Consider the following 12,537-nt stretch of genomic DNA (forward strand, 5'->3'; position numbering starts at 1 on the left):
TTTCAACTTGCAGTCTTCGCTATCCTCTCCCCGCATCACAACGCTGCGTCTTTCCGCTTTCGCCGATTTACTGCTCCCCGTTCGAATACAAATCACAACTCGTCTCGCGCGGCACGAGCCTGATGATGGTTAAACACGTCCCACGTGACGCGCTAAGAAATTAACGTTGTCTACGTGCTTGCGTGTGTGTACACGCACGCACGTAGAACACGTGTACACACACACGCGGAACACGTGTACACACACGCATACACGTGTACACACACGTGTACACACACACGTGGGGACATACACATGGGGACACACACGCAAACACGTGGAACACGTGTACGCACGCATACGCAAACGGAAATCTTAATCTTAATTTTAATTGACTCTATTAAGGCAGACAGTGCAGACAGCGTTAATAGTTTAGAACGTCGCGTGGGACGTGTGTAACAATCATCTGACGCGAGGAGTGCAGTTTGGATAACCCTGTCTGCTTATGGATTATAACAAAATAGATTTGTGTTGGTGTCTCTCATAATTGTTTTTTTTATTATAAACCTCGATTGTCCTACTGGTGCCGCGTCATTGTAAACGACCAGTGGACGTGGATACGACGGAACTACCGCTGAGAGACGATCACGTGACCTCTGTTCCACACAGAAAGGGGGCAGCAATTCCTGCTACAGAGAGAAGTCGTTTTCGCATGACAGTCGCTGATTATATATACACACACACACACATATACTGTAGTTTAACATTCTTAGACGTGGAATTTAGCCAGATTAAGTGCAGAACCAAACCCCAACGTGATAGATTGTTGCCGCAGTCAGCGGTGACGGAGCTGAGAACCATCAACTCGCCACACTCGAGGGCCCGGTTTAATCACCGGGCGGTCAGAATCTGACAGCACCACAAGGCGCTCCAGTGGTGCCAACTCGGCGCTTTGACCCTTGAGCCCTACCCGGCTTCAGCGAAAAAAAAACAAAAGGAACTTTCGCAGCCACGCAATACGACCACAGCTATCAATCCCATCCTGCGGGCACCGTAACAATACATTTAATTTGACCAGGTAAAGGCCAACCGAGCTATATCGCTCTTTTTAAATCCTTTATATTAAGTTCACTTGCTTGCTTGCTTGCGTGCTTGCGTGCTTGCTTGCTTGCTTACGACCGTGCAAATCTTTCGGTCGTTTTTTAACCTACTTCCCGTGATCCAATCGAGCTGACGTTTTGCACACAGACTCGTTGTGCATGACAATTCATTTTCGTGAAAAAATTTTTCCAAAATTTTACACTGTTTAGGGAAATTTTTAAAAATATTTAATTACCAATTGCTTAATGGTGGCAGACAATCATCTGACCCATAGGTGGCAGCCATCTCAAGCCAGAGGACGAGAGGACTCTAGCCGCCCGTTTCATGATGACGCAAATGTTGACTAACCACATGGCATGAAATCCCTGCCCCCACGCTGTACAGTGGAGACTATTTATAGAGCAGTTAATTTGAAGCAGCCCTCTAGCCGCCACGCATATAAAGGATTTATAGTGAAAAACTTTGTTTTTACGGGTTAATTTTTTAAATCCTTTATATTAAGTTCGCTTGCTTGCTTGCGTGCTTGCTTGCTTGCGTGCTTGCTTGCTTGCTTACGACCGTGCAAATATTTCGGTAGTTTTTAACCCACTTCCCGTGATCCAATCGAGCTGACATTTTCCATACAGACTCGTTGTGACAGACAATTAATGTTCGTGAAAAAAAATTCCCAAAATGTTACACATTTTAGGCAAAAAAAAAATATTTTACATATATTCAAATAGAACTCATTCATGGCTTTGGCTGAACGTCACAGTGTAAGAGCCCAGAGCGTAACCCCTCCACAGGCCGTGGCGGAGTAGCGCAGTTGGTAGCGCAGTTGGTAGCGCCCTCGCTTCCCATGCCAAAGGTCGCGGGATCGATCCCCGCGTCCTCCACAGGCGAATATAGTTTTAAATCCTTTATTAAATCCTTTATATTAAGTTCGCTTGCTTGCTTAGGACCGTGCAAATCTTTCGGTCGTTTTTTAACCCACTTCCCGTGATCCAATCGAGCTGACATTTTGCACACAGACTCGTTGTGCGTGACAATTAATTTTCGTGAAAAATGTTTTTCCAAAATTTTACACTGTTTAGGGCAATTTTTTTAAAATATTTAATTACCAATTGTTTAATGCTGCCAGAGGACGAGAGGACTCGCCGCCCCGATGCCACGCTTATAAAGGATTTATAGTGAAAAACTTTGTTTTTACGGGTTTACTTGTTTTCAGATGCGAGCTGGCTGCCACAAATAATTCGCTGAACGAAGTGGATTATCATCGCGTGAACAGAGCAGACAGATGCTCTGAACGCGTGATGTTCATTCTGAGTGCGGAGGGACCACGGAGAGAGAGAGAGAGAGACACGTAAACTCCAAACATAGAGCCGGCGTCAGGGTCGGGATCGAACCCACGAGCTCCTGCATGCCAGACGAGGGATATGACTTGTACGCCCCAACATTAACGATCAGCGCGATCAATGAACAAACGAATCGCTTGATTGGAACGACCGACGCCAGCGTTACCGCTTACCGACTGACTAATGCCCAATGCAGATCGAATGCCTCGTCAACTTGATAATTGTTTTTTTTTACCCTTCTATCTGGCAAACAAAACTGACACCTTATTTACAAGGAGTCATGTTTACATAGACCACAATACCTGCAGTCATAATGCAAACAAAAAACATAACTCTGATAATGTATGCACTGTCCTTGAAGTTGATTGGTCCACACCCGAGACAGCTTTCCTTAGAGCCTAGCCTCACATGGTGTTGGACCAGATGACGCCAAAAGGCGCACAACTCAAAGACAATGCACCATCAGAGTATGAGAGCTCGGGGTAAGCATTTACACCATTAGAACCTCATTTGCCAGTAAAAAATATGATAATAGGTATACCTGCAGGTATTGTGGTCTATGTAAACATGACTCCTTGCAAATAAGGTGTCAGTTTTGTTGCCAGATAGAAGGGAAAAAAACAATTATCATATTTTTTACTGGCAAATGAGGTTCCAATGGTGTAAATCCTCGTCAACTTGTTCAGCACAGGGACGGCTGTCACCATCAGGAGTGTGGGGGGGGGAGAGGTCCGCTAGCCAATTAAATGAGTGACACAGCAACTGCGTGCCGTACCAGTTATTAGGCAAGTCTGACGCCGCTGCTGATGGGACATGTGCATGCTGACATTCTTGGTCCACAGTTCACTTGCGTTAGAGCCAACTCTGCGCACAGAGATGCACTCTGAGAAGGCTGTTACTGGCCCCGTGGGGTGAGTAGACGTTTATTTTGATTGCGCCACCACAACGGTGGGAAGGAGGCGGTGTTCAATAAGTTATGAAACTTCTCCACAAAGACGCTCGGAGGTTATGCGATGTTATCCTCACTAAGCGTGCGGGCGCGTGTGTGCCTGGGTCGTGGTGGTGTGGGGGGGGGCGGTAGCGTAGCGGCGAGCGCGCTCAGCTCCAAAACCTCGGCGACCCTTAGAGCCAACACCTGTGACGATTATCTGAACCGGTTCCGAGCCATCCCCTAGATCGACTCAGCCTCAAATTAATACCAGGTGCGGTGTGTAATCATCGCCATGATGGAGACAAAGGCTGCTGGGACGGAAGGTGCTGGCCACCACCACCCCCCCCCCCCCCCTCGTGTGCCGTGTCGGCCTTCATAGGTGCTGCTACTCGACAACAGCACTTGCCCCAAAATTACGTCGAGACTATACGGTGCGGGGGAGGTCTTTGTCTTTGTATGACGTAGGGTGCCGAGGCAGTGGGACGATCGTTCGGGTTACGGAGGCGGCGGGGGTGGATTTCGTTTCGCGTTCGGCAAGGGCGTAAAAAAAGAGGGAAAGAGGCTTTAACTCACCCAGACAATTGCGCGTGGGACGTGAGTCGTTACGTTGAATGCTTTAGAACGTAGATGATTCATCGACATGTGTGTGTATATAGAAGATTATAATCATGATTCTTGTGGTAGTGTAGCGGTTAGCGCGCTGCGCTGCGGACCTGGTGACCCGAGTTCGATTCCCGCTCACGACCAACATCAGTGACGAATTTCTGAACCGGTCCTGGGACTCCCCGAGATTAACTCAGCCTCAAATGAGTACCTGGTGCGGTGCGTAAAGACATCGCCACACGGGAGACAAAGGCGGCCGGGAGTGGTGTTGGCCACCCACCCCCTCATGCGCCATTCTGGCCTTCATAGGTGCTACTCGCTAACAGCGGTGAATGCGACGCGACTCAATCCCTCCGAGCAATCCATTCATAAGGAGACGAGCAGCATCCTCCTGTCCATTCATCGCACACGGTCCAACCTCCGCGTGTCAATCCGCTGCTGGAAGACGGTTTTGCCCACACGCAACATACACAACCGACGATTCATAACTATCGATGTTTCATTTTACATTCGCACGAAGCGACGCAAAACCCCGTCTATGACATCAACAAGTGTCTCATCATTTCTGGAATGTGCGTGGGTAGGGGGAGGGACTGCAAACAACCACAGCAACCTCGACGACCGACACATTTCATCATCCAGCAGTGGATTAGATGATGATGATGATTATGGAGAAATCATATCTATGATCCCAGCGACGGACGATACGGCCAGATAACTGCGTCAAAGATCTGCGTGTGGTGTGCGTGGCATGTGTGTGTGTGTACACGTGTCCTCGAGTACTTGTGAACGCGTGAAAGCACACACTGATCCTGGCACCGAACGCCGCGGGCTGCAGCCCTGAGCCAAGAGGCAAGAGAAACCGGAGCCCATGCGAGCGTCACTGCCCCCTGACCCTGGATTGAACCCTCAGGCGTAGAGCAGCGGTAGGCGCGGGCGCACACACACACAGACACGCGTTCACCACACACACACAGACGCGTTCACCACACACACACGCGCGCATTCACCACACACACGCGTTCACCACACACACACAGACACGCGTTCACCACACACACACAGACACGCGTTCACCACACACACACAGACACACGTTCACCACACACACACAGACACACGTTCACCACGCACACACACACGTTCACCACACACACACAAACACGCGTTCACCACACACACACGCGTGCGTTCACCACACACACACACGCGTTCACCACACACACACAGACACGCGTTCACCACACACACACAGACACGCGTTCACCACACACACACACGCGTTCACCGCACACACACACAGACACGCGTTCACCACACACACACAGACACGCGTTCACCACACACACGCACGCACGTGCCGATGAAATTATAGTTGACCTATTAAACAACATACGACCTGGTTTTTACCCACCGATATGCGGATATCGAAAAGCTGTCTATGCGAGCCTTGGGAGTTCACACCGAATCCTCAGAATGTTGAGAGCAGCTTTAGTCTGGCCCCGTGAGCTTCCGACATGACCACCGATCCGTGATAATCGTCCAGGTGCCTTCGGCTGGCTTTGTGACCGCTTGGCCGTTTGTAATGAATGGCCAAGATTCTAAAGGTGCCTTAGTCTGGCTTTATTGAGACTCGAGCAATGAACGTCGTAAACCCTTCGGAATTCTAAAGGTGCCTCAGTCTGGCTCCACGAGCATCGCGCGTTACCGCTGAACGCGAAAAATTCTGAAGGTGCCTTTGGTCTCAAGAGGGCATCGTTGCCGAAGCACAGGAACGCTACGGGAGAATCCGTGCGGATCGATGAGCCTCGCGCACATTAACCACCGTGGGATGAAAACCTCATCGCGTCACCGAGGGAATGACATCTCAACATCTGCGCCATCTCTTGGCCACCTCGCCAGACCCGGCGAGACCCGATCGAACTTAGATGACGCGGTGATTAAATAAAATAAATAAATATATAAAACAAATGTACGTTTGCATCGTTCCAATGACAAATGCTGGTGATGTCGAGACATCATTTGGCATACGGACCCGGACCGGAGGATAGATGCTGAAAACTTCCACCACTTCAAGTCGCATGTTCCCAGTGCCGAATAATAATAATCTACATTTGTAAGGCGCGTGCTTCATCTGTAGATCCCAATGCGCCACCGTGTATGGAAAGTAGGTAATGAACAGAACCTGCAGGGATACACAGCCGGTATTCGGCGGGGGACGAGAGGGGGGGGGGTAACGACCAATTTACTCGCTCGCCCACTCACCCACTCAAATATCCACGCACTCACTCGTCCACTCACTCACCCACTCATCCACTTACTCAACCACTGAAATGCCCACTCACTCACTAGCTCACCCACTCACCCACTCGCTCAGAACCGGGGTGAACGGCCAGAACGAGTGGGTTGTAGGGGAATTTAAGGAGGCGAGTTTTCAAGGTGGACTCGAATTGCTCTGACGACTCTGCTGGCTCTCTTATCGGCAAAGCGTCGTTTCACGGTCTGGGAACTGCACGGGCAAATGCTCCCATCACGCCAGGAAGTGAGCCTTGACCTCAGAGTACTGAGAAGGAGACGATGCGATGATTTCCAGGGACCTCGTTCGAGTGCGCAGATCTGGGGACTCACCCGTTGCGAGCCTTGTCGGCGAGCAGCAGACCTGGGTGCTACGAAGCGTCTCTCTACTCTGCGTTGTGTCCAATTTGCCTCGCCGCTACCCCCACGACTCCACGACCCCACGACCTCATGACTCCACGACCCCACGACCCCACGACCCCACACCCTCACGACTCCACGACCCCACGACCCCACGACCCCACACCCCCATGACCCCACGACCCCACGGCCCCACGACCTACAGGACTCTGCCTGTTCAATTGCGATTCTTAATCCCGGTACGATTCGGGACTTGCTTCACACGTTGTTGTGGAGCGCGACATTTGAAGGTCCTCACAGATCGTGGTGGTGGTGATGATGACGATTGTCGCCATCTGCTGGATAAGATCGTAACGGGACGTTGGCAACGGCCACCCCCCTCTGTGCGTGCGACACTCAAGGGGACGAGGAGCTGGTCCGGGTGGCAACGCGGGGCTATGAGGCCACCGCGTGGATACAATGATGGATTTGTCTGTTGGGGGGTTTTCTTGCATCGTCAAATCGAATGGAAGCATCGACTGCAGGCGTTGACCAAACAACTTGAGTACTCGCGACCCACCACGCTTGCGTGTTTACCGATTCACCAATTTAACTCCTCCCTAACTCCGCACGATGATTGTTTAACGCGTTCCACACTGTACGCGCTACGCAATGAAGGCAGCCTGCGTCAAGAAAGTCGAATTAAATTAAGATTGAGATCTCAGTGTGCATGTGTGTGTGTACACGTGTTCACTGTGTGTACACGTGTTCTGTGTGTGTGTGTGTGTACACGTGTCACTGTGTGTGTACACGTGTTCCTTGTGTGTGTGTGTAGATGTGTTCCGTGTGTGTGTGTACACGTGTCACTGTGTGTGTGTGTACACGTGTTTACTGTGTGTGTGTGTACACGTCTCACTATGTGTGTGTATGTACACGTGTTCACTGTGTGTGTGTACACGTGTTCACTGTGAGTGTGTGTACACGTGTTCACTGTGTGTGTGTACACGTGTCACTGTGTGTGTGTACACGTGTCACTGTGTCAGACATTTGTGACGATGTGTGACGAGGGGGGGGGTTGAGAAATGTGACATCACATCAAAATGGGCAACTTTAAATAAATATAGACAACACGTTCTACTTAATTAAATAGACTTGTTAATAAATGTTTTCTCCTACAACATCAGAGTACAGCGCCACATTAAATTCGCACTACAATGACAATAGTTTAAAGCGATTTGAAGCATGTTTTTATTTTTTTGCGGGGGGGGGGGGGCAGAGCTTTGTGACGTCATATTTGAGGAGGGGTCTGACTTTTTGTGACGCCGTGTGACGAGGGGGGGGGGGTCAAAATCGTCTAAAATCGCGTGACGTCATTTATGGACGGCCCCTAATTGATAATGCCTCAAAAGTACAGAACACGGCTATTATTACCCACAAACTTTGCTTTTGTGACCAGGACACAGGCAAAGTTAATAATCTACTCCATTAATAACAGTGTAACAAATACATTTTTTGTTCCTGGGTAGTAAGTCTTATTTCACAATTTCTTACGTCTCAAAAGTACAGACCACGGCTATTATTACCCACAAACTTTGCTTTTGTGACCAGGACATTGATATTTGGAAATGTACCTATGTTCAATGAGAATACGCGGTGAGCATTTGTGTCATTCCTTCACGTAAAGTCCCGGTCACAAAAGCAAAGTTTGTGTGAAATAATAGCTATTTTCTATACCTTTTTAGGCATACGCACTTAAACAATAACACTACCCAGGGACAAAAGTCGTGTTGCAGTGTATCCCCCCTGTGTGTGTGTACACGTGTACCCTGTGTGTGTACTTCGTGTTGCGTGTACACGTGTACACGTGTGTGTGTACACGTGTACACGTGTGTGTGTGTACTACATAATCAAAGAGTGTAGTGTATCCCTTCCAGAAACCTCCCACATATCTCCGCCAGAGGGCACCACTTTCACGCCGGCCCTGCCGCACTGCGTCACGTGGCAGTGCTGCCCCCTAGTGTATGGCGGTCAAACTTGATATTTAAATTGTCAGAATCAAATTGATGTTTTTCTTCGTGCGTTTTTTTTATTTTGGCGGCAATAGTCCGTATTCACAGCGCATAGAGAGGCCAAAGATGTTCAATTATTAAACCGAATATAAAGACACAAATCGAAAACTTTCAGGGCAAGTGCTGTTAGCGAGCACCTATGAAGGCCGGCACGGTACACGAGGGGGTGGATGGCCAGCATTTGTCTCCCCAGTGGCGATGTTTACTACACACCGCACCAGGTACTCATTTGAGGCTGAGTCGACCTAGGAGAGGCCCAGGACCGGTTAAGATATTCGAAACCTCGTGTTGGTGGCCGTGAGCGGGAATCGAACTCGGGTGGCTGCAGGGCTCGTGATCAGCGACGCTCGCTCACTGCCCAGGCGCTCACCGCACGGTCCTCACGCGCCCCACCCTCACGGATCCCGCGTGAGACGCATCGATGGAGAGAGACGAGGCAGTTGCGCCCGCCCGCCCGCCTGCTTACACGGGTTTATCACGCGCGATCACACTGCGGGCCGATAAAGCGAGCAGCTGCCAGAGGGTGTGTGTATGTGTGTGCGCGTGTGTGATGTGTAGTGGGGAGCGGTAGTGTAGCGGTTAGCGCGCTGTGCGATGAACTCGGCGACCCGAGTTCGATTCCCGCTCACGGCCAACACCCAGTGACGGTTATCTGAACTGGACTTGGGCCTGCCCTAGGTCGACTCAGCCTCAAATGAGTACCTGGTGCGGTGTGTAAACATCGCCACTGGGGAGACAAAGGCGGTCGGGCGTGGTGCTGGTCACCCACCCCCTCGTGTGCCGTTCCGGCCTTCATAGGTGCTCGCTAACAGCACTTGCCCCTAATATCTGTTAAGGCTATACGGGGGATCTTTGTCGTTGTCTTTATCTTTGTGATGTGTAGTGGGGAGCGGTAGTGTAGCGGTAGTGTAGCGGTTAGCGTGCTGTGCGATGAACTCCGTGACCCGAGTTCGATTCCTCGCTCACCAACACCCAGTGACGATTATCTGAACAGGTTCTGGGTATCTGCTACGTCGACTCAGCCTCAAATGAGTACCTGGTACGGTGGGTTAAGATTGCCATTGGGGAGACAAAGGCGTTCGGGCGTGGTTTTGGACACCCACCCCCTCGTGTACCGTTCTGGCCTTCATAGGTATTCGCTAACAGCTCTTGCCCCAACAGTCTGTTAAGGCTATACGGGGTATCTTTGTAAATATTATTAGAAAGCAGAGTTCGATTTCCGCTCACTGCCAATAGCCTCCGCTAGGTCGACTCGGCCTTAAATGAATACCCAGTGCGATGTGGACACATCAGCATTGGAGGGAGACAAATGCGGTCGTGGCCCTGGCCCACTCACCCTCCCCGTCTCGCATGCCGACCTTAGTTGAAGCTTGACTTCAGCACTTGCCCCCAACAGCCTGCGTAGACTACACGGGGGATCTTTGTCTTTGCTTCGTGTATGTGCGTGCATGTAACTTTGCACGTGGTCAAATGTCCATACGATTATTGCAGTAACAGTAAGATTTGGAACACAAACAACACACACTTGGCTTGAGCCGTACAACTTGCAGTCAGATACGATTATTTATTAGGCACAAGCCCACTGCGCGTGGAGTGGTGGCGCAGTGATTAGCGCACTCTACCCGAGCGATATCTGGACCGGTTCTGGGCCCACCGCTCCCCCCACCACCTCGCCGCCAACTCACGCTGACCAAAGTGGTGAAGTATGGTCAAACAACCCCCGTGACCCCACGCGGCGTGGGGAAGCCGTCGGCCAGCAAAGGACCGTCAAAGCGATGTACGTTGTGCTGCGCATAATCCTCCATGATCGCGCCTAATGAGATTGAGTTGTCAGGCACAGCTGTTCACCCCTAACGGCACGGTGGTGATGGGGGAGAAAGGGGGTGGTATGGACTGTATCGAGTCCTCGCGTCACGCAATCGATTCAATAATTGATTATACACGATGTACTTTCATTGTTTTTACGCACGCCATTGGCTGTTACGAGCATCCCTGTCCGCCCTCTTTGGCGCCACGAGAGATGTGAACTCCCTCGCCTGGTGTACAGGAGGTGCGTGCGTTCGATCCCGAACCCGACCCTGACGTCTGCTGTTGTATATTTGGAGTTTGCGTCCCTCTCTCTCTCCCTCTCCCCGTGGTCGTGTGGATCTTTCTCCGGGGTCCTCCGGGTTGTCCCTCCACATTTAGAACCAGCGTCACGCGTTCGGGCTGTTTGGCTGAGATAACCTTGTTCGAGTGACGACAAGCCACTCCATTGCGCTATCATTTGTGATAGCCAGGTCGCTTCTGAAAAAAAGAGCGATATCGCTTAACGGACTTTACCTGGTGGACAAAAAAAATAATAGCTTAGTTTTTTTTTTAATAGTAATAGTTTTTACCATTTCAACTGGTACAAAAACTGACACCTTTATACAAGGCATCATGTTTGCTATAACCACATCACAAGCAGTCAAAATACAAACAAAAAGAAACAACTCTAATGATGATAATGATATGCACTGTCCTTAGAGTTGATTGGTCCACACCCGAGACAGCTTTACTTAGAGCCTAGTCTCCATTGGTGTTGGACCAGATGACGCCAAAAGGCGTACAACTCAAAGACAGCGCACTATCAGAGTATTGAGAGCTCGGGGTAAGCATTTACACTATGAGACCTCCTTTACCAGTGGCAGAAAGGGTAAAACCCTATTACTATATTTTGCCACTGGTAAAGGAGGCCTCATAGTGTGAATTAGTTTCGTTTCTCCAATCTCGACTCTCTGAACGCCTCTTCGCGTCGTTACAATCTCCCCCATGGCCCCGCGATTCCCACAAATCATCTCAAGCTACGCGCGGTGATCGACCGCCCCCTGCGTTCTCTTCTTTACCTAGGCCATCAGAATCCATTATATATCAACAACAACAACAACAGTATTTGGGGGGGGAGGAGGTGGGTTATATAGTAACGTCACTTACGCAATTGCATCACGCGACTTTGCGCAATCCGCGAAGAGCTATGAGGCCCCTGTCGTCAATCCACGACAAGTGTGGGAGGAAACCGAAGCGCCCGGAAAGAAATCTCACGCGTGCGAGGCGGCAACACTCGATCCCAGCCTTCTTCATTGCAAGGCTACGTGGTGCCACTGGCGGAACCACGTGGCCTTTAGTGCGACCCGTGACGTGCGGCCCCCCCCACCCCCGCATCGTGCTGCTGTCAAACCTCCAATGGTGATGGCTCTCACACCGATGATGTCTTATCCGCGAAAGTGCCCCCCTCCCCTTCTGAAAATTGGTAAAGAACCCTCATCTATCCCGTAGAGACGGGACAAGGTGGTGTGGGTCTACTTTCTACTTTTGCTCCACCGCCTCCCTCTGGCCTAGTCAGAGTATGGCATCTCCTCGAAAACGGGGAAGGGAGTTTCGCAACATCTGTGCGTGATCCGCCAACCCTCGCTGCTGCTGCTGCTGCTGCGTCCACAGCACTCGATTACAGGCAGCAGCAGCAGCAGTGTAGCCACCACCACCACCACCACTGCCCGGCTTTAGTCGCGTCCTGCTCAAATCCACTTACTCTCCAAACACGCCGGTGTGTGCTGACGTTTTCACTAATTGGCACGTTTTGTTTACTTTGACAAACCGGACTAATTGACTGTGTCGGGTGGTGGCGGGTTAACGGCACATCAAGATTTATGCCATCTAACCCCCCCCCCCAAAAAAAACAATTTTACGGATAGTATTGGTCGCGAAAGCCCCCTACTACTTGTTAAACAAACCCACTCGACTTGGGTTTTCTCAACAATGAATATGATCTCTGATTTGGGTTTGGATGCGTTTCCCCATACGCGCGTTCCTCGGCTCCAATTTCAACGCGCACCTGCCCCCCATGCCCTTCATTGCGCACGAGCTA

This window comes from Lampetra planeri, chromosome 30, assembly GCF_965212315.1.
Source record: "Lampetra planeri chromosome 30, kcLamPlan1.2.h2, whole genome shotgun sequence".
Classification (NCBI taxonomy): domain Eukaryota; kingdom Metazoa; phylum Chordata; class Hyperoartia; order Petromyzontiformes; family Petromyzontidae; genus Lampetra; species Lampetra planeri.